We start from the raw sequence: 26,725 nt of genomic DNA on the forward strand, positions 1-26,725 counted from the left end.
TTAAAAAAGAATAATGGTAACAAACAGTTTTTGATTTTCTGCTCGGTTACAGTGATTTCCTCATGTTATGTGATCTCATCAATATAGCTTTTGAGATTGCGTAGTATTTGAGTGAATGTTTCGGTACTTTTTGGGGCAAAATTTAGTATGAAAATGTCAAACGATTTCAAGTCTGTTGATGGTATTACTTATTCAACGAGTGTTTGAAAACTTCCTAAGTGCAGGTGCAGAGGGAGAATTCACTGAGTGAGTGACTGAGGCACAGGAGATGTGGCACAATGTCCGGCGGTAAGTTTGAGGTTTGAGAAGCCTTGGCCATTTAACAAAATCACGCTTCCTTCTCAGTGTTTGCTCCAATTCAGCCTGGTCATGGCTCCTATTTCTCCCTTACTGGAGCGGCCCATGACGGCCATAACGTCTTGTTCGTAATTACCTGGTTCCATCTGCCAGCTAAGTCCGCCTGCCGCCCTGTGAGGGGAGGGGTGGCCATCCCCGTGCAACAATACGAGTGTGAACAGGACACTGAAAGCATTTGCTGCCATAGTAAGAAAGTCTCCGTAATGCAGTTTGATGCCCTGCACCGAGGCAGAAGAAAAACCTCACTTGCTGTGGCGTTCTGAGGTCCCTGCCACACAAAACCTGCACCTAACAATAAACCGCCAAAGGTGGTGGCCAGACTGCAACCTGCCCTCCCCACCCTGGATCCTTTCTCATTAATTCACATCCTGCTGTAGGCAGGCCCTTCCCACACTGAAGGGCCTGGCCTGCGAGACCAGTAGCATATAGTAGAAGTGATGGTATTTGACTTCAAGCCCGGCTCATAGGTCAACTTCATTCTCTGTGGAAATGAATTGAGGAACTCCAGGTATAGAGTCAGCCTCCCCCTCGACGTGTAGACTCAGCCATATGCACTAATTTTTTTTTTTTTTTTTTTTTTTTTTTTTTTTTGGGAGAGAGAGCATACGAGTGGGGGGAGAAGGGCAGAGGGAGAGAGAGAGACAGACAGACAGACGGAATCCCAAGCAGACTACATGCTCAGCGACGAGCTCACCTTAGGGCTTGATCCCATGACCCTGGGATCATGACCTGAGCCGAAATCAAGAGCCCAACGCTCAACTGACAGAGCCAGCCCGGAGCCCCTATGTGCACTAGTTTTAAGACTAAATTTAAAAAGATTCAGAACCACTTGAGCTCACTTTTTCTTTTTTTTACAGTTTGCGCCTCCAATGCTGTGGCCCTGTGTACTCTTGCCTTGTAAACAGTGGGTTGGAAACACTGCTGGCACGCTGACCACAAAGATGAAGAAATGAAATCTGAGTTCTTCTAATTCTCTTATTTTGTGTGACTGCTTGGAATTTTTGTGTTTAAGATTGAAAGCAGTGAAACAGTGAGAGTTGCAAGGTGAAAATGTTTTTGATTGGTAAGTGCGAATTTCCGTTCATGCATAAAATATTTTCCTGAATTTGGATAAAATCTTTACAGTGAAAATTTCTTCCTCTTTTTTTTTTTTTAAACATGTTTAATTGTTTGTTTTAAACTTAAAAGACTGAGTCAAGGGAACAGTAATAGTGACTGTTATTTATTAATTCACTATTTCATATTATTATTGAAAATGATTTTTTGGGGGCGCCTGGGTGGCTCAGTTGGTTAAGCGTCCGACTTCGGCTTAGGTCATGATCTCGCGGTCTGTGAGTTCGAGCCCCGCGTCGGGCTCTGTGCTAACAGCTCAGAGCCTGGAGCCTGTTTCAGAGTCTGTGTCTCCCACTCTCTGACCCTCCCCCGTTCATGCTCTGTCTCTCTCTGTCTCAAAAATAAATAAACATTAAAAAAAATTAAAAAAAAAAAGAAAATGATTTTGTTGTTCAGAGGCTGTTACCTGAGTGTCAGTACACAAGATAGGCCACTATCCTGAGGCCATTCTGTTGGCCAGCGCTTCAGACCCATGATGAGACAATGACCAAATTCATCCCATTGTGTTCTGGCCCCTCCATTTCCCCCAATCCAGGGGTGCTTAATTCCCACTGTTGACATTTAGACTGGATAATTCTTTATCCTGGGAAGCTGTCCTGTGCCTTGTGAGATGTTTAACGGCACCCCAGCCTACACCCACTATGTGCCAATAACGTCCCCCTTCCCAGTTGTGGCAATCAAACATGTCTCTAAACATTGCCAGATATCTCCTGGGCAGCAAAATCATTTCCAGTTGAGAACTACTATACTACACCCCTCTTTTTCACCATTATTATTGCTGTGTTTAGTCTATACATTTTCTCTGTTAGAAATAGTTGAACTGTGGCATGAATGTGGCATCTTGGGAAAGAAACTTAAATGAAATTATCCTAAACACTGAGTCCTGTGGGTTGAACTGGTCTGTGAAGTCTGGAGACATCAACGTTGTAATTAAAAAGCATCAGGGGCGCCTGGGTGGCGCAGTCGGTTAAGCGTCCGACTTCAGCCAGGTCACGATCTCGCGGTCCGTGAGTTCGAGCCCCGCGTCAGGCTCTGGGCTGATGGCTCGGAGCCTGGAGCCTGTTTCCGATTCTGTGTCTCCCTCTCTCTCTGCCCCTCCCCCGTTCATGCTCTGTCTCTCTCTGTCCCAAAAATAAATAAAAAACGTTGAAAAAAAAAAAAATTTAAAAAGCATCAACTTGGAGAGTGGGCCCAGTAAAAGGAAACCTCACAGTGTCTCAGCTCTGTCTCACATTGGATAGCTAGATTAAGGACTCAGAATCTGTGAGTAGATTCTTCTGGAATTTTTTCCCCAAAGAGATTTTTTTTTGTGGGGGGTGGGGGTGGGGGTAAAGAATTTGGCTCATTGTTGAATGTGAAAGAAAGATATTCTTTTTGAAATTCATCTCTAGGTCAGTGAAAAGCTGTGTGATCTCTAATGGACAGGAAGTAGAGACCAGGAATGAAGAGAGTGACCTATGGCAAAGAGCCCCTTGGGGTGACCTCTAAAGCCGTCAGACCTTTATAGACACTTATCTAGGGCTCCAGAGGTCAATGTAGGTTATAGACACTTAACTAGAGCTACAGGTTGAAAAAAGAGGTGGAAATATTTCTCTGAGGGTCATGTTTTTTTTTTTTGAGTAGCATTACTTCCAGATATACAGTGCTTATTTTGGACTAGTGGTGATACTAGAATCCTGCTTCTTTGGTCTTCCCCGTGTCTATGGCAGCCCCTGAGGTGCCTCCCAGGGACTCACACTGGCTCAGGAGAGCTGCTGGTGTGCAGCTCTTTCCTACTTTGCACTCGCTGACTACACACTGGTAGTTTGAGATTGGCTATGGTGGGAATATTTACACCATGGAAATTGGTAAGCAGTACATATCAGGTGCCCCTCACCTCCTCCCGAGGCCCACTTATCAAACATTTGCCAGCATGTCACTATTTGCCAGGAACCCTAGGGTCCTTGGAACGGAATTTAAAAAGTACTGGTACAGGGGCGCCTGGGTGGCTCGGTCGGTTGAGCATCTGGCTTCGGCTCACGTCACGATCTCGCGGTTCCTGAGCTCGAGCCCCGCGTCGGGCTCTGTGCCGACAGCTCGGAGCCTGGAGCCTGCTTCGGATTCGGTGTCTCCTCCTCTCTCTCTGCCCCTTCCCTGCTCATGCTCTGTCTCTCTCTCTCTGAAGAATAAATAAACTTAAAAAAATTTTAAAAACTACTGGTATAGTAAACATGAGATGTACATGGTATGCTGGGAAGTACTTGTGCTAGTTTACTAAGGCTGCCTGAGCAAAATGCCAAACACTGAGTGGCTTAAACAATAGAAATTTATTGTCTCTTGTTCTGGAGGCCAGAAGTCCAAGATCAAGGTGCCGATAGGGCAATGCCCCTCTGAAGGGTCTAGGGAAAACCCATTCCAGGTCTCTCTCCCAGCCCCTGGTAGTTATGCAGGCTTGTGTTGGCATAACTCCTGTCTTCGCGTGCTGCTTTCCCTGTGTTTTTGTGTGTGTGTCCACATTTCCCTTTTAGGACACCAGTCCTACGGGATTAAAGTCCACCCTAATGACCTCATTTTAACTTGATCACCTCTGTCAAGGATCCTTCTGTAAATAAGGCTACATCGACAGGTACTGGGAGTTAGGACTCCAAGCATATTTTGGGTGGGGGCACCATTCAACCCACAATAGTAGTCAAGCACGGATTTTCATTCTGTTCTGTTCCTCCTTAACTGTGTGGCCTTAAGTTGACACTTAACAGCCTCCGTTCTAAGTCCAAAAAAATAAGGGGGTTGAACGATGTAATCTGTGAGATTTTCTCTCTCAAATTCTAGGACTTCATAAATACTGTTTCTGACCTTTCCACTAGTGGGGTCAATCTCTAATTTTTTTTAATGCTTTCTTTACGTATAAGGGAAGCTGGTTACAATTGGCATGTTAATAGCAGTAGCTACTTTTTTAAAAAAGAAATTACAGTATGCCAGGAATTCCAATAGGAGCTTTACGTATGTTACTTAACTCTCAAAAAAGTCCCACAAGATATTTATTCGAATCTTCATTTGATGGTTGAGGTGTCCAAGGTACAAAGAGCTTCCCTCACTGGTTAAAATTCATGGTATTGGCAAGTGGCGGAATGGGCTATGAGTCCACATCTTTATGAACCTAGAGCTGGTGTTCTTAATACTTCTCCACTCCTTTGTGAAGATGATCACCCCTTAGACAGGTGGAACCCTCAGGTCTGACCTTTTGGCACTGAATTCTTATGACCCTGAACCCCCATACAACCTCTGTTCCGTATCCCATTCACTCACCGAGAGTCTTATCTTTCTGCTCCTCTAAGCATCAGATGAAGCCAGTTAAGTTGCCTTATTCTCAAAGGAGATCCAACCACAAGAGATCTCTGGAACACCCTTTGGAGGAATCCATGGCCCTTCAGTGTGTCTATAATTTTTGTGTCCCAGAAAACATTTGGATTTGTGAACTGTGGTTAAGATCATGGAACTCATGAAGTTTAAAAGAGGCTCACGTTAGTATAGATGACCTGTATTTTCTTGCTTTTATGGGAACTCAGAAACCTTTCTCCTAATTACTCATGAACTTGGTTACCATGTAGCCACTGCCATTTTATTTTTTTAATGCTGTGAAGCTGCTTCCATTGCCATCCAAGAACCCTGGAGGGCCTCTGTACCCCAGGAGTGAGGGCTCTCTCCGTTCCCAGGTCCACTCCCTTGGGTGCCATCTTCTCTGCTTGAGCTGATGACACAGTGGAACCCTTAGGGGCCACAGCTGTGTAGTTTTCTGTGGCAAGAATTCCTCTTTTCAGCTAGACTTGTAATTCGTGGAAGGTAGCTGAAGCAGTGGTGCCCTTGCCTTAATGCCTTAGATATCTTTAGTGACAGACAGCCCCTATTTCTGGTTATGGTCTCTGTACCATATGGTCTCTATACCAGGCTGGGCTGGGCTGGGCTAAAACCAGGTACCAAGGTCTACTCAAGAGTCATTTCTCACTGATGACTGAGGGTTGCCTATTGGGCTGTCTTCTTGCCGGGAAGCTCTTTCGTTGCTCATTAACATGGGTTCCTGGTGACCCAGCATCTCTAACCCCCAATATTTTACTCATACTCAGATGTCCCTCTCGGTGCTGGCATCCAAGGATATTACAAAGGATACTATTAATTGTTTGGAGGAAGAGGTGAGGCCATACTGTGAGATGGCTGTAGCAGTTGGTAATGGTACTAGAGGTTTTATTTGGTAATGCATGTAGCTGATGATCTGGACCAACCTGCTTCTGCTCAACTAAGCTCATCTTCTTGTGCAAAGTACGATTACCTACACATGTGGTAGTGGAAAACTTTTGAGAAGGAGATCCCATGAATATGGAGCTACTAATCAGATAAGCAAGGAGGAGAAGTCCCAGGAAAGAAGGCGCTGTTCCATTGTAAACAGAATTACAGTTTACCTGGAATCTGTGTGTGTGTTTATTCGTGGCATTGGCTCACAATTTGGGTCCAAGTTCTGTTTATTACACTTATACGTTTGTTTGTCTTCCTCCTCTTACCTGCTGGCAAGAATTGTCCAGCTGGGATTGTAAAGTTTAATGAGTTTGGTCAGAAGTCGACATTTCGGTCAAGTATGAGAATCTAACTAATGTGAGAATGTAACCTAGGAAGGTCTGAGGCTAAAAATGTGAGAGTCTTTAGTAAAGCAAGAGGTAAGGATTAGTCTCTCCCACAAGGGTTCTATATTCAGCTGGTGTCTGGTGTCTCAGCCCTATATCATGGATGATTATTATTTAGTGGAGAAAAAGGCTTTTCTATGGGCACTGCATATTCTGGGCCATAGAAGACCCTTGCACTGATGTCCGAGGGACTGCAGAGTGCCCAGCTTGTTGCTGGCTCTTTATTACTGCCTTTATTCTGTCAATAAAGTGATGGGGAATGTGGGAATTTTTACATTGATTAAGGAAAAGGCTTGGGCCAAGATCTTTTCCTTTTAGGCAGTCTTGTAAATTTTGTCTTCATACACTAGTCAACAAACATTTATTTGAAATACTACCATCTGAAATCTAACATCCATCTGTTGGTGCCCTCTGGTAGCCAGGAATCGGAGACTCTCCCACATCCTTTCCCTAAAGTGTGCTCTGGGTTTAGACTGGGGTAGATCTTACTCACTTCCTTTTCTGCTTCCTATCTTTCCTCCTCCAAAAGCCACAGGCATTTTTTTTTTTTTTTTTACTTATTTGATGGGTTACTTTTAGAAATGTCTTGCACAAACCATTTTTTCCCCAATGGAAAACCCTTTTCCATCAGGAAGATGCATTTCAAAGCTTTTGAAGAGTGGTTTAACCACTTTTGTCAGAGCCCTCTTGGAAAGGTGAAATTGATAGTTCCGTAAGGTTAAAAAAAAAGTTGTTTCCCCACTTCCTGTCTGAAAAGGGATTCTTCTGGTTGAATACGTTGGTAGGTTGGGTCAAGTGGCCTTCACTGAGGGTGGGCTGGAATCTGCCCCCGGTTGGCCCTGGAATCTTGGCCACTTTTAGGGCAGCCTAAGGATATGAAATTGCTCTAGGATTTGTGTGTGTGTGTGTGTGTGTGTGCACTTTACATGCAGTGGGTCCTTGGCCAGTTGGTGGTGATGATGAATGATGTTGATATAAATGAGGTTCTATTTGGTTCAGCTGAAGTTGGCTGCACTTCTCTGGGAAGGCTCCAGGTAACCCTTTTCTCCCTGACTTCCCAGGAATACCTGTTGTTGGAGACCATGAATTCCTCTCTAGGGTCACAATGGCCTGAGTTTATTATCCATTTGGGTCCAATCAGTCTCTAGGTATCTCTGTTGGCCTTGGTTCATGGGTTAACGGACATACAGTCAGTGGGTAATGGGAATGGAAGCCTTAAACCATATACCCTTGTAGGTCTGATCCAAGACTTTCATTTTGTTGACGAGGAGACCAAGGCCCAGTAAGTAGGAGGAACTTGAGTGAAATTTGGAATCCAGATGTTCTGACTCATGGTTCAAGTCATCGTCTGCTACTTTGGGGGTCCTCAGCTGGCAATGATCTTAATTGCCGGGTGCTTATTAACCATGCAGATTCCTGGGGCACCACTCTGAGATTCTGATTTTAATAAATACTTGTGGTCAACACTGTACACTCAAGATATAATGTGAGCCATATATGTAATTTAAATTTTTCTGGTGGTCACACTATAAAAATAAAAAGAAACAACGGGAATTTTAACAATATATTTCATTTAATCTAATATAGCCAATTTACTACTGTAACACATGTATCTATAAAGTTATTAATGAGTTATCTGACTTTTTTGCTACTAACTGTTAGAAATTTGGTGTGTATTTTATACCTTAATTTGGATGTCACATTTCAAGTGTGAAAAGCAAGTAGCTAGTGGCTCTCATATAGGATATGAGATATATAGGGTATAGGATGTAGGATAGTGCAGATCTATAATTGTTCCTTGCCAGTCATTGGAGCTCTTCATAAAAGGCATACCAACAAAATAAAGAACTCCCCAGGAGCTAGACTCAAGTGTCTAGCATTCAAAATCCAAGTACCCCCCACCCCGCCCCAAGCCTTGTTAAACGTTGTGGGCTGCGGCACTTTAGTAGACGGGATATGTTTACATAGAAAATATGCAGGAACCCACTGGCTGTCAGATGACACAGACATCTTGAGGCCACACGCCTCTCATGTACCACTGAGCATGTGAGTTTGCACATGTAGACTATTGTGCAAGCGCTGGGAACTGTATGTGCTGAAGGCACAGGCACCCTGTGAAGTGTTTCAGTGGAATTTTCAACCAGAAGCAGCTGATCATTTTCCAATTTAATCTGTGAACGCAGTTGGGGGATTTTTGCACATGAATCAACTTGTTTGGCTTGACAGAGCTTCTCTGTACTCTGTCCCTGTCTCAGCCTCACAAAAGGTACTCTGTGTGTAAATTTGCAGGGGTGGTGGTGGAAGGAGGTGCATGGAAGTTCAAGGGAAACTTTTCTGAAAAATGCAACACTGGAGAGCCAGGGTGGAAACGCAGGAGGGGTCCCCAATCTGACTTTCCACTCTCCCCACCAGAGGTGCTTTTCAAGGGTTGAGGGTGGAAAAACATTTGAAATTCAGCTAATAAGATAGAAGCACACATTTCTGTACATGTGTTGATGTGATTATTGGTTAATTCTTTCCGAAGAATGGTTATGAAGATACCAGTGGTAAACCTGGGTCTGGTCATTCTGTTTCATCTGCCTTATGCTTCATTTTGATAAAAAAAAAAAAAAGGTGAGTCATCAGAAGGAAACGGGGTATTTTGTGCATGGTCTATACTTCGAAGGCTGTCATGTTGTGTTGTGTAGCCACTTTGGTGGCATTGACTTATGAGGCATCGTGTGATGCTGGAGAGTGAAAGAGGGTGAGAACCCAGAGTACAAAATAATAATAGCAATGTCATAACAAGAACAACCACCAACATTTACCAAGCATTGATTATGTCTCAGACCCTTGATATGGATGTGCTCATTCAATCCTTGCAATAACTCTAGAAGTAGGCACTAGTATTTGTCTTCATTTTCCATTGGGGAAATGGGGGCACAGAGAGGTTAGCTACTTTGCCCAGGTCATCTAGCTGGTAAGGAACAGAACTGGGGTTAAACCCAGGTGGACCGTTAGTTCTCACCCAAAAGACCACAACCTGTTATGCTTGAGATACTCCTTAAATGTCCTTCCACCACCTTCCCATCAAAGCAACAATCTCTTTGACCTTCCCAGCAGGCAGCTGTCTGGCCCCCACTTGAATGCATTGAGAAGTGGGAGTTCATTGTTTTGGTGGAAGCTCATGCCTTTTATGAAAAGCCCCAATGGATTGGGAAATTCTTCTTTATATGAAATCTCCCTCCTATGATTAGCAAAATTTGTCTTCCCCCAGTGTTCTTGCAGACTTCCTGAAGCTGCAGTAATACAGAATTACACATGACGGGACTTGTATCTCTATATGTCTATTAATATAATCGGAGATTAATTACTTTGGAAGAGTAGCTGTAAGGATACCAATTGTTTAAATCTACATTTCACTGTTCTTTTTCATCTGCCTTCTGCCTCAGCCCATGGAATGACTTATTCCATGACCTGTTACGGATCTCCGGAGATCCTGCCTTCATACCTTTGCTCATGCTGCCTGGGAGAGCCTCCCTTCCACCTGTTCACAGCCAAGCTCTCTGAGCCTGAGCTCTCTCTGCCATGAAGTCTTCTTTGGTAAGGGAAGAAGTTGTTGTTACTGATGAGGGCAAAGGGACTGTTTACCTATGAAGAATTAAAAAATTGGAAGTGATTTCCCTTCTCTAGACATAGAGAAAATATGAAATCTGTTTGAGCATTGGTGCTGTGTTGGAGGGTCGTGAGGCTTCCTTTGTAGCCCTGGGACTTTGGGCAAACCTTTTAATATTGCGGGCCTGGCTCCCCCGTCAGCAAAATGAAGAGCTTGAATCGGGGATCCCACCAATCAAGGGGTACGTAGCTGGACCCCCTAATCGCCTTTTAAAAAATGCCTGTAATAGGAGTGCTCTGTCAGACCTGTGAATCGGTAAGCCCACTGAATGGAATTCTTTGAGTCTGTGTGAGGAAAATTGAGGGCCGCTGTCCTGACGAAGAAGCAGTATGAATATTTTTAGAAATCGGGAGGGTTGAATCAGCCATTAATGCTCTGTTGATCTGGATGGGAGGTATTTTGGTGGATGGGTGGTAAGAGCATGTTTCTGTAATTTGGATAAATACAGGGTTTTGGGTTCGGTGGAACAAGTTTGATTTTAAGAACTAGAGCATGAGTCATCTGCACTGATGCTTAAATGAGCTGCAGGCTGAGCAGTGAAGAAAAAGGCAGCAGCCAGCAGGGCTGTTGGCGACAGAGACTATTGGGAGGAATTCTAAGATGTATGTTGATTGATTTTTTTTTATTTTGCCATTTTAAAAATATAGTCAAAACCCTTTATTTTTTAAATTAAAAATACCCTTTTTTAAAACAGATTTTTTTAAGTTTATTTATTTATTTTGAGAGAGTGAGCGAGGACGCAAGGGAGGGGCAGAGAGAGAAGCCCAAGGAGGCTCTGTGCTGTCAGCACAATGTGGGGCTTGAACCATGAACCGTGAGATCATGACCTGAGCTGAAGCCAGATGCTTGACTGACTGAGCTACCCAGGTGCCCCCCCCCCCCCCCCCCCTTTTTTTTTTGATTAGGGCATGATGGGCACCAAGGCTTAGGAACAAGGGTCATGGCTGGGAGTAGAACATCTGTAAGCTCACTGGAATCCCTAAAAGGGACTGAGGCAGTCTGTGCAACATAGAGAAAAGGCCGCAATGCACATGGCTCCCCTCAGAGGCCGATAGGAAGAGCTGGAGGCAGCTAGGGACAGATCAGGGGAGAGGCTCACGGCAGCTGAGTGCTGTGGTGCTTCAGCAGATATCCAGAAATGCTTGGGACTTCTCAGTTTTGGGACTGCTTGCAGTATTGTACTAATAACATGGAGGCAGCACATAGTCCTGAGTGTCCCCATTTGGGAAGTCACACTTGACCCGGGCAAGCACTGTGGTCTCAGCTGCCCCAGTTCTGGAGTCCTTCCTGGCATCATCCCACTGCTGCAGTTTTCACCTCTTCTAGATTAAGGGCGGTAACTCATAGGATAGCCTGTGCTCCAGTCTCCTCTTGTCCCCGGACTAGGCAGTAAATAGCCTGGAAGAGAGGGACCGATGGGCACGGCAGAGGCACGGTCTCTGGGGAGGCTCCCTTTGCAGCTGGGCTATTTCCAAATGGGGAGGGTCCCACAGCCCACGAGAGGGCCCAGCAGCCAGAATGACCCGTCTCCCCTTCTCTCTTGGCCTTGTGACAGTCCAGAATGAGAAAGAGAAGGGACAGGTGAAGGAACTAGCCTCTTTCGAGAGTGACAGTTTACACGTCTCTGCCAGTCTTCTCCGTATCCCTCCATGAGCCTTTGAATGGCCTGAGTCCCCATCTTCGTTGGTGCAAATGAGATGTAGCTTATGGGCATGCTTTGAAAAATTGAAAGCGTTATAAACACCTCAGGATTATTATCTTGCCTGATTGGCATTTGTTTCTTGGGAATTCCTGACTTTTCCCCATTATTGTGAAGTGTCCCCTCAAGGACAAGTCAGAGGTTGCTGTAATCACTTACCATCTGTGGAGAACTGGCAGTGGCCCTGCTGAAGTGCTTGGTAAAGATGTTGAGCAAGTCACTTACAGATGCTGGGAATGCTTCCTTGGCCTGGGCTCAGGAAAGGCCAAGGACGAAGAGAGATGTTATGCTCCCCAAGGGGACTGTGCCTTCCTAGGAGGAGTACCCTGCTGTGGGTGTATCTTGTGGTAGGGAAGAGTCCGTGTGCCGGAGTCTGCCTGCTGGGGCCATAGCCCGGCTTCACCATTAGCTGTATGACCTTGAGCAAGCTCCTTCATCTCTATGGTCTCAGGTTCCCGTTGTGTAGAAGGGGGAAAGTGATAGAACCTCTGAGGGGTGTTGTCAAGATTAATTGGGTGGATCCAGTGGCATGTGTAGAATAATTGAGTAAGTACCAGCTCTTTTTGACATTGGTTTATAGTAATGGCGCATAAAGGCATGGAGCCCCTGGTGATGGCTACATTACTACATTTATTCCTTACAGCCACACCGAGGGATTATCCCCATTTTGTACAGGAGGAAAACAGAGGTCTTGAGGGATGAAGTCTCTTGCTATGCTGATAAATAGCAGAACTAGGATTTCGTTTTTTAACTCAAAGCAACTTATTCCCCATAATTTATTTAGTGTTCACCTTAAATGGTTACCAATAACTATTAACCAATAATAACTGATTACTATAATCTGTAGTCTTTGACATTTCCAGCATTTCCTTGTGGTGTGAGGAAAGTGCACAGGAGGCTTCCTGAGCATCGCAGGCTGTTCTGGAAGTGTCTGTGCAGCTCTTCCATGGGCTAGTTCCTTGCCTGTGTTTCTACAGAAGTTGGAATTGTAGGTTCCAAATGGGTCTCATTACCTTCCTCTCAAAACCCTTCCTCCTCCTATAGTCACACCTTCAGATTAATGGCCTTACCATCCTCCCCTTCGTCCAGACTGGAAATGTTGGTGCCATATTTGACTCTTCACCCTCACCTGCCCTTAAAATTGGTAGCCAGCTCCTGAAGACTAACCTCCACAGTATCTCTTGACTCTGTCTCTTTCTAGCCCCACTGCCACCATCATAGTTGAGGCCAGCGTTAGGTAAGAAAGGCATAATTGGTATTACAAAAGCATACACAAAACCAAAAGAAAGTTAGTTTTCGCTCTTGTAAGAGAACTGGGCAACTAGGCTTGTCGTAATCCACGTGGCCATGCAGGAACTCAGGCTGACGAAGGCTCTTTTGGGCCTCCAAGGATATCCTGAAGTCAACTTCTTCATCACCAGCTGGAAAGAAAGAGGCAATGAAGAGGTACTTAGGGGATTTGATGAGCAGATTTGGCAGCTGAGCCCGTCTCTTCTGCAGCTGAGCCACGTGGCTGCACCCATTCGCAGTGGAGGTTGGGAGGTGCGGTCCAGCTGTGTCAGCCTCGGACATTAGGCCCTGGTCATTTCTTGCCTAGTTTTTGCAGAGGCCCTCACACTGGTCTCTCTGCCTAGTTTCTCTCATCATCCAATCCACACTCCATAATGTTGCCAGAGTTAACTTTGAAGTCACCAATCCTGCAGGCTTCCTGTTGCCTTGAGAACATTATCTGTAATGTGGCATTCCAAGGGCTCCACAGTGTGGCCTAGGCTAACTTGGCAGCTCATTTCCTACTCTGACCCTCCAAAAGCCTCGGGCCGGCCCTGGCAGACCCCATGCTCTTTCTGCACAAAGCCATGTATGCTCACCAACCTGTATGTCTGCTCCGAACAGGTAGCCTTCCCTCATCTCTCGTGGTCTGGGCCCTCTTCATCCTTTCAGACATCATTTAGAGGCCACCTCTAAAGTCCCCTTTAGGCTGTCCTCAACTGAAAAGGATCCCTTTCTTCCCTCTATTGTCGCTGAGTCCCCTTCTCCTACAGTCATGGGAGAAACAAGGGATTACGCTTTCTATTATAGCTCCTTGTTGAATCCCTAGCCAGACCAAAAGCTTACCTCGTCTTCCCCTCCTCTTAATGCAGGATAAATCCAACCCACTTGGCATGACACACCAAAGCTTTCACAATCTATCTCAACAGATAATTCTAGGCTTCATTTTTGTCTGATATGACCACCTTAAAATGCCCTATGTCTCTATTGCCCTATGTCCTTTCATGTTTCTGTAGCTTTGCGTCTGTTGCTCCCTGCCTGGAAGGCCCGCCATGGCATCTCCACCATCTGGTAAATGAGTGACCGTCACATGCTTCATTCCTTAGCCTTCCATCACAGGTGTCCACTCCTCTGGTAGAGCCTTACCTCTATTCTAGTCCATCATTCTCAACAGATGGAACTTCCTTGAGAACCAGAATATCCTGATTGGACCATATTTGGTGCATAGAAAGATTAAATAAGCCTTTCTTGAGTGAGTGCACCCACCATTGACTTTGCAAGGTGCTGTTTATGCTTGCCACTGGAGGGCTGTGCACATTGTGAGGGTAGCGAATGCCTGAATTTAATCATAGTACAGTCAGGACATTTTGAACTAATAGCTTCTTTTATTGTTTAATGTCCCTACCAAGATGGCAGAATGCAAGCACATTTCTCAAATGTCAAGAAGGACAAGAGTAGGTAAAAATCTGTGGAAAACCCGAAGCACACAATGAAATTAAAAAAAAAAAAAAGAAAAAAGAGAAAGGAGGGAAAGAAGAAAGAAGAGAAAAAGGAACAAAGAAAGAAAAAGGGAGAAAGAAAGAAAGAAAGAAAGAAAGAAAGAAAGAAAGAAAGAAAGGAAGAAAGAAAGACCTGCCATCCTAGGAAGATATATGTGAGAAATGAAGTTCACATTCCTGAACTTTTTCCTCTTTTTTTAAAAAATTGAAACATTTCCAAAGAGTACAGCCTTAAGAAACTTGGCCCAGGTGTATTTAATTTTCCAGAACAATATACTGATGATTATCATCTGGGAGCGTGAATGCTTAACCCTTAGGCCGACACCTACTGTTTGCTAACCACCCTGACAGCTTTAGGGTTTTTGCCAAGGCAAGAAGAAGTCAGGGGGTAAAGATTGAAGCTTAGTCAATAGGAGAAAAGGGCTCTGGGTTGGCTTGGAGGTGGTTCAGGCAGAGGGGATGGGGCACTACAGGTGGGGTCTTCAGAAGAGGTAAGAAAAAGTTGGATGCATGAGAACACCACGTATATTTCCTGAGCAAAGATTCTTGAGCATTCTCAATCATATAACCTGGGGCAGAAGAAACCAGCCAAGTATTGGTGTTTAACTTTCACATAAAGCTGGAGTTTAGAATGCTGGTGTTCTGCTTGAAATGTGAGGTCCGAACATCATATATATTGCTTTAAAGTCGAAGTTTTCAAAGTAAACACACTTTCAAGTCTGGTGCTGGAGAGAACTGAACAGTGGCTCTCTGGGAGGCTGCTTTCTGCAGCACGGTCTTGTCCTTGCTTTGTTCTTCAGTACCTTCAAGATACTTTAATTAATTAATTAAAGTTTTAAATGTTTATTTATTTTTGAGAGAGAGTGTGTGCGTGTGTGAGTGGGGGAGGGGCAGAGAGCGAGAGCGAGAGCGAGAGCGAGAGAGAGAGAGAGAGAGAGAGAATACCAAACAGGCTTCATGCTATCAGTGCAGAGCCCGATGCAGGGCTTGATCCCATGAACCTCGAGATCATGACTGGAGCTGAAACCAACAGTCAGACACTTAACCAGCTGAGCCACCTAGGCACCCCATGTGTCCAATTTCTATTTGATTTTCTTTGGCACATTTACATCTTGTCCTGAAAGTTCTAGAACATTTTGCAATAACATTTTCCTTCTTTCTGTCACTCATCTCCAGCCCTGCTATTGACCCTCCATCTGAAACCCCACGATTCTCAGAGCAGTGAAACAGGAGGAAGATGCCTAAGTGTTTGTGCGTCTCTTCCTACAGAGTTTGTTGGTAGCAACAAAGCCAGGATCTTGTGGCATTGCTGTGAGACTCTGACCTGGGACACAGAGGTCCTCTGCCTTCCCCACACCATGCACTGGGCGTTTGTGGTACAGAACTATTTTTAAGGTTACACATGAATCTCCCTATCCTCCTATTCAATGTGCCATACACCTTTTCATATCCATTTATTCACTCATTCATTCAACATCTATTTACCAAGTGCCTCTTTTCACCAGGCAGTGGGCTTGGTGGTCAGGATATAATGGCACACAGACCAGACACAGTCACTACTCTCATTGAACTCACAGGCTAGTTGAGGCGCAGTCCTAAGAACCCTTGCAGTGAAAGGACACCTGCAGACTGAAAGGAAGGCAGTGAGAGAAAGAGATATGATTCCATGAACATATATACAGAGCCATGTAGAGATACATGGAACTAATGGGTCTAAGTTTCTGAAGGAGCAATTTTTGAGTGAAGATCTACAGGGCAAGTAGAAATTATTTAATTAGAGGCAGAGTTAGGGGAAAGAGAGCATGTGAGAGGGGGAAGAACATATGCAAAGGTCCCATGGCAGGCATGGGCATGTAGTTAAAGGAAGGTTTTGGTTGGAGCTTAGAGTAGGGAAACATCTGTGAGGTCAGATCATGACCTAGAGGTCAGTCCTAGAACATAACAAATTATATTCTAAAAGTCATCGATATGGGGCATATTATCACCATGACCACCATGATTGCTGATCATGAGGCTGGACATTAACTCACTTAAACCTATTTGGTAAGTGGTATTATATGTCCCATTTTCCAGTGAGAATATTGATGCTCTCAGAGGCTAGAGAGCTAGTAAATGGCAGGATAAGGATTTGAAATGAGGTGTGCTTGACTCTAAAGTCTGTGACCTTTAACAGATGTGGGCCTCACTTTTGGGGACTTGACAGATATTTTATTACTTGTTTTCTTTTGCCTCATAGGTAGAATCCCTTTGAATGGGCCTTTGTTCCATTTCTGCTTTATTTAAACAAAGTGTAGACTAGCCAAAAACAGGGTTTTGTAAGTGATCTGTCAGCCTACTACTTGCCTCCTCTTTCCTGAACTATGTCTATAAAGTATCTTAAAGATGAAAGTTGCCATGTAAATGCTATGTATTATCTTCTTCATCTAGAACCATGAAAGAAGCTGCTGGATGGAGATGAATGAGCTTTTGTTTCTGAAAAGCTGAATTTTTATTTCTTAGCTGATATATATGGAGTCAGAACTCTTCCATGGTAAGAAAGTCAAGTCCTTTCACTCAGAAAAATGACTTGGAGGGCTGGGTGTTTGAAGGGGTTGGCTATTGTGCTGGGTCCTGGTCTTAGGGTTGGCAGAGTGGGAAGAGAGAGAGGGGGAGGAGAGGTACTCCCTGGCTATTTGTTTCAGTTGGGAAATGGAGACATTTTATATGTGGAATCTGATATTTACCATACATGGTGCTTTTTGCCCAGAAGGCTCTCAGAAGAATGCATTCTTGCTTTCTCCCTTGTCCACACCCACCGGTGATAATCAGCACCACTTGGGTGATTCTGGAAGCCAGTCTAAAGCAGCTACATCACTTAATAGTTGAAGGGATGGATAGAAGAATAGTTTCTCCATTGAAAACTATTAGAGGAATTTATAGGCTGTCAGGGTGTAATTAGCCATGAAAGATACTGGCAGGGGCATGAAACTAACATTCCTCTCTCATTTCTTGACCTTGCCTCCTTCCATAAGTGGGAGATCTTCTCCATGTCTTGGCATTCCTGTCCTGTTGTTCTGTTCTTTGAATCTCTGCCCTGGCTTAGTTCTTCTGAAGCCCACTACAGTGTCCAAGCTCCTTCTTCAGCTTGCTGTTCTATTTGTTTCTTAAACTGCCTCCCTTTAGATATGGAGCCATCTGAGTTATTACGCCAGACAGGCTTTCTGCCATTTTGCATTCACGCATGCACGGATGGTGAAGGCCTGGAAATACATCTTATTAGTTGGATGCTATAGAAGGTCAAGTTTGACACAGTTGGGAGTTATCAGCTCCTTAAAAGAATAGGGTTACTTGCCCATAAACATTTGAAATATATGTATCTCAGGGATAAAGACTTCTTTGAAATTTGAGATTCAGTTTGTCATGATTCTGCCTACACCTGTGGAAAATCATAACTATTTGTTTTCTTTTGGAAAAATGGTGCTCACAGAAAACTAATTCTCATAGGGACTTATGACTCATAGATATAATAGTGCCTGTTCTAGTAGCACTGAAATGAATGCTTTAGAAATTGTAATAGTTATGGGGTGCCTGGGTGGCTCAGTTGGTTAAGCGTCTGACTCTTAGTTTCTGCTCAGGTCATGATCTCATGATTCGTGAGTTTGAGCCCCGTGTTGGGCTCCATGCTGACAGTGCAGAGCCTGCCTGGGATTCTCTCTCTCTCTCTCTCTCTCTCTCTTCCCCTCCCTCACTCGCTCTCTCTCTCTTTAAAAATAAATAAATAAAACTTAAACAATATTAAAAAAAAAGAAATTATAATAGATTTGCCATTCCTCAAAAAGCTAGCCATAGAATTACTATATGCCCCGGCAATTTCACTCCTAGGTTTATACCCAGATAAACTGGACGGAAAACAGGTGCTCACACAAATACATGCATGTGAATGCTCACGACAGTACTCGTAGTCGTGACAGCCGAAAAGTAGAAACAACCCAAATGTCTCAACAGATTAACAGATAAACAAATTGTGGTCTATACATACAATAGAATATTATTCAGCCTTAAAGAGGAATGAGGAAATGATACATTACTGTAATATGAATGAATCTTGAAAACATGCTAAGGTGAAGGAAGCCGGACACGGAAGGTCAGATATTGTATAATTCCATTTATATGATGTGTTCAGAATGGGTAGAACCATGGAGACAGAAAGTACATTGGTGGTCACCAGGGCCAGGAAGAAAGAGAAATAGAGAGCTAACTGCTAAATGCATATGGGGTTTCCTTTTGGGTAGTGAAAACGTTTCAGAGCTAGATAGGGCTGGTTACACAACACTGTGATTGCAATAAATGCCACTGATTCATTTGCCTGAAGATGGTTAATTTTGTGTTATGTAAATTTCACCTTAATAAAAAAAATAACTATAGCAAACACCTCCTGCGTACCAGGCACCGTACTGAGCATTTCACATAATTTTCTTTTGAGGCCACATAATCTCTCTGTGAGGCAAGTAATGTATGCCTTCCATTTTACAGTTGAAGACTCTGACTGAAGCCCAGAGTAGTTATTATGCAAGACAATCTCCTTCTGACCAGCTTTCTAGAACTTTGAACAGAGCTGAACACAGAGACTTGAAGAAACTTGGTTAGAGGTAGAGTTGTTTTTCAATTACGTCAATTTCAAAAGCATGCCTCTCTGCTCTGAATTTGGACACTGGCTGGTGACTGTGTTAGAGGCTGTGGTTCTGTGTTTAAAAAGAATGTAGCAAAGAACTAGTTCTGGAAGGATGCAGAGGTGTGCTTTAGAATTCTTAGGCGGATGGTGAAATTGAAGTGCCCAGCAAGACTTCTTGGTGGGATGTGACTGGGGGTTCCTGGAGGGCAGGCAGGATGGTGTTAGGATGGATGCAGGAGATCATTCAAAGTGGTGTTTGGCTCTGAATTCATGCTTGACTGATCTTCTATCAAGTTTCCTTGTAACTTGTCCATTTATAAAATTTTGGCATAAATCTAATCAAGTTAGTGACTAGGGATTTAAGGATCTTCAAATACGCAGGGCGTGAAGAATCTGGGTTGACCTTTGCATGATCTATTTTTCTTTGTGGTTTACTAACATGATTTTATGAAGACTTTGCTATTAGGACCTGCCTGTCATACTGGTGTAATTTATTCATTTTCCATTCATTTGCTTACTCACTCTTACACTCATTGATTGATTGATTGATTCATTTACTCAGTCACTCACTCGTTCACTCACTCAACCATCCATTCATTCACTCATTCACTTACTCATTCATTCACTGACTCATTCATTTATTCATTCATTCATTAATGCATTCATTCACTCACTCACTCACTCACTCATCCACTTACTATCCCTCATCTACCTACTAGCTTACCCTTTGCTTAGCTCACTCACTCCTTGATTAATTGAGTCATTTAATCTATATAAATAATACGTGAAAAGTTGCCTATAAAAATGCAAATAGTATAAAAATATATCCAGCAAGAAGTCAGAGTCCTTTTGTTCTGAGCTTCTAGGCTCCCCCTCTGTCCTGCTCTGAGCCCGAGAAGTACATCTCACTGCTCATCATTCCTTGTTTGGTATGCAGGCTTCAAGTCTTCTTCCAGATACTTATTTTATATACGGATACACACTGTGTCCGGGTTTCCTGATGTGAATATAATCATAATGGATTCCTATTCTGGAAACCCTTTTTAAAATAACAGCCATTTTGTTCTTTTACTTTTAAATCTACTTTTAAACCTTTTTATTGTAATAGGATTTTGCCAGTTACTCTAGAAACTCTCTCGCCCCCACAAAAAGTAATCACTTTTATGGCTTTTCTGGTATTAAGTTTGTTGCATTCTTAGTTGTAAGAATTACAACATAGATACTCAGAAGTAAAAAGTAGGGAACTGTATAAGAAAGTCAGGTGAAATACACACACACACACACACACACACACACACACACACACATGAGAATTTGAACTGAATCTTAAAGAACAAATAATCTGCCAAACTGAGAAAAAGGGGAAAATCTTGGAAGACCAAAAGAGCATCACATATCATCAAAAGGGTAGCTGCATTGCTTCTTGGCCTTTTTTTTTAAGTTTATTTATTTTGAGAGAGAGAGAGAGAGAGAGAGAAGAGAGCGAGCAAGCATGAGCAGAGGTGGGGCAGAGAGAGGGAGAGAGAGAATCCCAAGCAGGCTCCACGCCTTGCACAGAGCCCGATGTGGGGCTCTAACCCACAAACCATGAGATCATGACCTGAGCCGAGATCAAGAGTCAGACGCTTAACCTCCTGAGCCACCCAGGTGCCCCTGCTTCTTGGCCTTTTGGCTAAGATCAAATGTAAAAGCGCGAGAGCTACAACTCTTCCTTCAGATGACATCCAGCTACAGGTTCCCTGGTAACTGCAAGAAAATCACAGATGCCGGTCAGAGCTGGAAATGCTTCTCAAGCAACTTTGCATTTTATAGATTATTCATCTGAAGCCCAAGCCCAGACCAACTTTTCCCATATCATAAGCTTGTTAGTGGAAGAACTCAAGGGAAGAATTCAGGTCCCCTGATTAGTCCACTATTTTTCTATTGCAGTGAGCTGTCTCCCTGAAACGACGAGGGGGGTTTATTTAAAAAAAAGTACTCCTGTGTAACAAATATCCTTTTATCTCAAATACATCAGGTTCAAAAAATACTACTATTTTCCAACAATACACAAAGGTAATTCTTATGGTGTCTGTCTGGCCCTATATAAAATTCTAAAAATGTCTTTTGATTCAGAATGTTTTATTGTTAAACATGGCTCTTTAGTCTAATATTTAATGGTTGACAATCCAGGGATGCCTGAGTGGCTCAGTTGGTTAAGTGCCTGACAACGGCTCAGGTCATGATCTCACAGTTTGTGAATTCAAGCCTTGCATTGAGCTCTGTGCTGATAGCTCAGAGCCCGGAGCCTACTTTGGATTCTATGTCTCCCTCTCTCTCTGTTCCTCCCCCTCTTGTACTCTGTCTCTCTCTCAAAAATAAATAAAGATTAAAAAATTTAAAAAAATTGATGATCCATGGGTGCTATGTGGAATAACTCTAGATTTACCAGAATATTATTAAGTGGAAGCTTAATAAACTATTTATGAAGTCAACAAATTTAAATAAATAAATTTGTTGCATTTTTATGGCTTAATAAAAAGTATGCAGCCTTACACATCATAGTTTTGCCTATTAAAAAAGGTTTTAAAAATGTTTATTTATTTTGAGAGAGAGAGAGAGCAGGGAAGGTGCAGAAAGTGAGGGAGAGAGAATCCCAAGCAGGCTCAGCGCCATCAGCGTGGAGTCTGATGTGGGGCTTGATCTCACCAACTGAGAAATCATGACCTGAGCCGAAATCAAGAGTTGGACGCTCAACTGACTGAGCCACCCAGGTGCCCCTTAAAAATTTTTTTATATGTAACCTTGAGGAACCTGTCCCATTTGACCTGTGGAGTATCCCCCAGGCTGGATTTTGCTGATTGTACCCTCATCACACAGTTCAACAGCTCCTTTTTCCCCTATCCTCCTATAAATGGACAGGCGGATCCAGAGGTCTCACCAGATTTGGGATCAGCCCCCGGAATAGGTGATTGTAGGTGGTGCTGTGTTCTTCCATCATGCATCTGCTCTTTTCCCCTTGTTTTTAATTTTGGAAGATGTGATGAGCATTGCCTACACCCATTCATTCATACGAGTCTGCAGAGCAGTGTTGTTCTAATTCCATCATTTTGTTTTCATTTATTAGCTGGATAATTTTATAAGGAGATACTTCCTGTCATCTACTATTTGGTTACCTGGGAGTTTAGTTTGTATAGGAAAGTAAGATACATGTTTGATAGTGTCATTTTACTTGGTTTTTAAGATCATGTATGGGTTCCTTGTCATCCTCAAAAGATTACCAGCTACATTTTTCAAACATGTCATCATGAATTCATGGATTTCAACGTATTTGATGAATTCCAATTTCTTGCAATTCTCATCCTTACGGGAACTTACATTGTTTCATCTGTGACCCGGAGAAGCTCTTAACTTTAGACCTCTGTGATGAGCTGCTCTCACATCTCCTTGACATGATTCTAGAACAGGGTTGGCCACTGTTTCTAGGCTTTTCTAGTGGATAGAGCTAGGAAAACACACATGCACACACATCTGTCTGTCTATCTGCCTCTGTCTGTCTCTCTCTCTCATTACCGATCTTTCAACTGTCTATGAATAGGTAAAATGCCATATGAATTCACATCAATTTCTAACTCAAATTGAAGACTACAGGGTTTTGGTTTACTTGCCTCTGTGTTATATCCGTATCTCCTCTCTTTCATACCAAAAACCTTAGTTCTCAAGCATACAGAATTAGAATATCCCGTAATTACTCACTTGCTTTATCCCTTGGTATAAACATAATAGTCTCAGAATAACAACATAATACTATTACCACCAATCATGATTCCTGAAAAATAGTTAAGTCTATATTGTTACATATGCTGTTCCTTGTCCCTCTATTTTTTTATGGCTTTACTATATCCTCATGGTCATATCTGTGTTCACATAGTCATATACACGATAAACTTCCCTGTTAACTTTCATTTAGTCCTAGTTCCTGAAGTAATTGCATGTTAAGTGCTCTGTCCTCTTTGCCCTTATGCTTCTCTAGCCATTTTCGTTGTCAGAAGAAATGAGGCTGTAGCAGATTCCTCAGGAGGAACTCAAGAGAACAGTATCTTCTGAGTTTCTGTGTGATGGAAACAGTTTGTCTCTGCTCCTTACACACAAAGGTCGATAGCGCTGATGTATGACAAATGAGCGCCATGTGTAATCTGGGATTTTCTTTTGCTCTAAAGGACACTATTCGGACAACTGGCAAGTTAGAATTAAGTCTATAGAATAGATCTGAGCAATAGCTTGTTAATTTTCTTACTTTGCAATTATATTGTGGTTGTGTAAGAGGATGCTCTTGTTTTTAGGAGACACAAACTCCAATTAGGGACAAAAGTGCATCATGCATGCAACTTACATATCTACATGTGCACACACATTCACACGATAAATGGTAATATTTGGGGAATCTATGTAAAAGGCATATGGGAATTATGAATTCTTTACACTAGTCTTCAACTTTTATGTAAGTCTAAAGTGATATTAAAAAACCAAGAATATTTATAGAGACATGCATTTCTCAACAGACATATAAATGTGTAGGTAACCCTATTTATGCTAGCATCCATAATTTTATAGTACAATTTTATGGATATGTTGAGTTGTATTTTTTTCCAAAGATAAACACTGGAAACTTCTTATGATGTTTAAGGATTTATACTTGGCACAGCAAAATATGGGGTACTGATGATGGATCCAGAAAACACACAGGAAAGAAAGACATAAATGTCTTATTTGTGAAGAAAAAAAATCAATGACAAAGCAAAAAATACAGAGATTTGGTCTTGATTTATTTTGCATAGATGCCAATTACTGTCATATTTTCTTGATCTTTAACTGAGACCTTGTTCCCCTTCTGTTAATTTTTCCTTTAAAGCCAAATAAAAATGAACAGAGCTATTATTATTTTGCATTGAGTGTCCCAAGTAGATTTGGATTGGTGGTTTCAAAGCAAACAAACAAGAGACAGATGCAATGGAATTTCATAACTAGATGGGCTTTAGGGTGTATCAATTTTCTTGGGCAAGTTCATAAAAAAACAAGTTTCTCCCTCTTGTACTCTGTCCTTAGGGACTAATGTTCTAAAAAGGGAGAACAATTTTCCAGTAAAATTAACTCCATTGAAGATATGGTGGATTTTAAAGACATTCCACTTTCGTGCTATTTTTTAAGGCTTTTGGGGATGGGCCCCTATGTAGCTAGGAGGGGGCCTCCCTGGTGGGTTGTGTTCTTGTCTGATGTCGTGGGCACAGTTGGATGTAAATGCTCTCATGCTTGGATCTCCTGGTTCCTTTGTCCAAAATACTTTCACCTTTTCCACAAGATGGCAAGACCTGCTTGCAAAGCGGAAGCACCCTGTAACAATATGAAACAGATCTCCTTCGTTTGGGAGGGCAACCCCCAACTTACAAATGAATTGTCTTTGAATATTGTCTCTAAGTCAGTGGCTTACAATTCAAAATTGCCCTTTTCTATGGACACGCCATCATTAGGTCCCCAGGCCAGCTGACTGAAATTTCCCAAGCCCACCATGTTCATTTCTTTTTTTTTTTTTTTTTTAAATTTTTTTTTTAACGTTTTTTTAATTTATTTTTGAGACAGGGAGAGACAGAGCATGAACGGGGGAGGGTCAGAGAGAGAGGGAGACACAGAATCTGAAACAGGCTCCAGGCTCTGAGCCGTCAGCACAGAGCCCGACGCGGGGCTCGAACTCACAGAGTGCGAGATCGTGACCTGAGCCGAAGTCGGCCGCTTAACCGACTGAGCCACCCAGGCGCCCCCACCATGTTCATTTCTGTAGCGATCCTGTGGCCCCCCAATCACCAGGTGTGACTGTGCTCTAGAGTAGTGGCTCTCACCAGGCCATGGAATGCACTTTCTGAAGGGCCTCGCTGGCTGCTTATCTAACACCCTACACTAACTCTCCGGAGTGTAGACCTTCTCATGGTACTCCTCTGCTCATGCCCAATGGGTACCTGTTCCAGACCTTCAACCACTTGTTCCATCTTTCCCATCTCACTGTATGAGATTTCTCCACATGGACACACACCACCGAAAGCTTTGTCTGAACGTGCCCCAGCCTTCCTCAGTTTCCCATCTTTGCCCATGCTGTTTTGGGCACCCAGAATCAATTTCCCATTTGTGTTGGCCTCTTCTTTGCTGGCTCATCTCATATGCCATGTCCTTTTCTGATTTCTCCCTATTCTTATCCTACTATTGTCTTGCTTGTCCTATGCCATGTAGTAAAGCCTTCATGGGGTGATGTTTGTTAGACTGTTAGTGAGCCCCGTGCCACCTAGGGGGCAGGAATCCTTGTTTTATCCACCTCCGAGGGTCCGGCAAGGCCTAGCGCTATGCTTTGCATGCAGTGGCTGCACGGCAAATTCTGGAGGTGTTGGATGGCCTCCCTGCCCCCACCCCACTGTCACATACACCGAGAGAGAGTGGGCAGCATGTGCAGGTGCCAGTAGGAGACCAGAGAGGGGAGCTGTCTTTGTTGCTCTCCAAACATTAATGTCCACAGACAGCTAAGTGCTGTCTACCTTTGGCTTTGAGTCAGATATAATAAAACAAAATCAGCCATTACGAGTAATGCTTTTTAAATATTGTTGTAAGCCTCACAAAAGACGTTTGCTATCCCTGACTGGTGTCAGATACAATAAATATAATTAATCTCTGGAAACACATAGATGAAATTACTTAAATCATGGCTTTAGTTCGTTTCCAATCCTCTGAATCTCCTGGGCATAGAGCAAATCACGTGGCTCTTTGCTGCTGGAGGCACCTCAAGCCCTTCTCCCCGGTTTGGCTCGAGGGGTTTGGTTCTTTCTGGCCATTTTAAACTTGAAAGTGGAAAATGTTGAGCTCTCCACATCCATCTCTTGGGGACTTACTAAAAGAAAGTTTATTTGCATAGGAGAGGTGACCTCTCCTTCCTTCTTTGACTGTGTTTTCATATCTAATAAGTTAAGAGTGGACTTTGTAGCAGCTTCCCTTAGGACAGATTCGATGAGACCACAGTCCTGGAGGTGAATGGCTCTGAGTGCTTTCCTGCATCTTAGTATCTCCAAATTTTCTTTTTTTTTTTTCTCCAAATTTTCTTACCATGGGTCAGTGTGGCTTTGGTGTCATAACATAAAAGCAATCGACTTGAGTTACAGGCAACCTTAGATTTCATCCAGGCCAATAGCCCCATTTGATAAGTAAGAAACCCCCCAGCCTTGGTGAGCTGACGTGATTGCTGGCGACCACATCTGTCTGAGTGTCAGAGGCTGGGTGAGAACAAGGTCTCTGCTGGGATCCTTTCTACCTCATGGATTTTTCTCAAATATTTTCCCAGGTGGGCTTTAAAAAAAAACTATTTCAGAGAACCATAATGGAAATATTTGGTTAACAAGACCATGCATTTCTTATATTTTAACCAGTATTTAACCAGTATTTATGGAGGGCTTACCATAGGCCATGTACTTTTTTAAAGTTTATTTATTTTGAGAGAGAGCACGTGCACATGGAAGGGGGGGAGGAGAGAGAGAGAGAGAGAGAGAGAGAGGGAGAAAAGAAAGAGAATCCCAAGTAGGCTCCATTCTGTCAGCATGCAGCCCGATGTGGGGCTTGAATTCATGAACCATGAGATCATGACCTAAGCCAAAGTCTAATGCTTAACCAACTGAGCCACCCAGAAGCCCCAAGCCATGCACTTTATAGGTGCTAGGGATACCATGATGAACAAGACAGATACAATGCCTAGCCTGAGGAATCTTCCAGTTTACTGGGGTAGCCAGGGATTAGATAGAATAGTTCAATGATTTTTGAAGA

At 43.1% G+C, this 26,725-nt stretch overlaps 1 long non-coding RNA gene across 2 annotated transcripts; it reads left to right on the forward strand.

Moving 5' to 3' along the window:
* The first annotated feature begins 1,180 nt into the window (after positions 1-1,180).
* Positions 1,181-18,948, forward strand: LOC125920760 (uncharacterized). Of its 2 annotated transcripts, none has more exons than XR_007457185.1 (3): positions 1,181-1,420; positions 16,672-16,774; positions 18,757-18,948. It is a non-coding gene; the product is annotated as an uncharacterized LOC125920760 (long non-coding RNA). The 2 variants fall into 2 exon arrangements; XR_007457184.1 differs by lacking the exon at positions 1,181-1,420 and adding an exon at positions 9,349-9,704.
* Positions 18,949-26,725: the final 7,777 nt, after the last annotated feature.

This window comes from Panthera uncia, chromosome C2, assembly GCF_023721935.1.
Source record: "Panthera uncia isolate 11264 chromosome C2, Puncia_PCG_1.0, whole genome shotgun sequence".
Taxonomy (NCBI): Eukaryota; Metazoa; Chordata; class Mammalia; order Carnivora; family Felidae; genus Panthera; species Panthera uncia.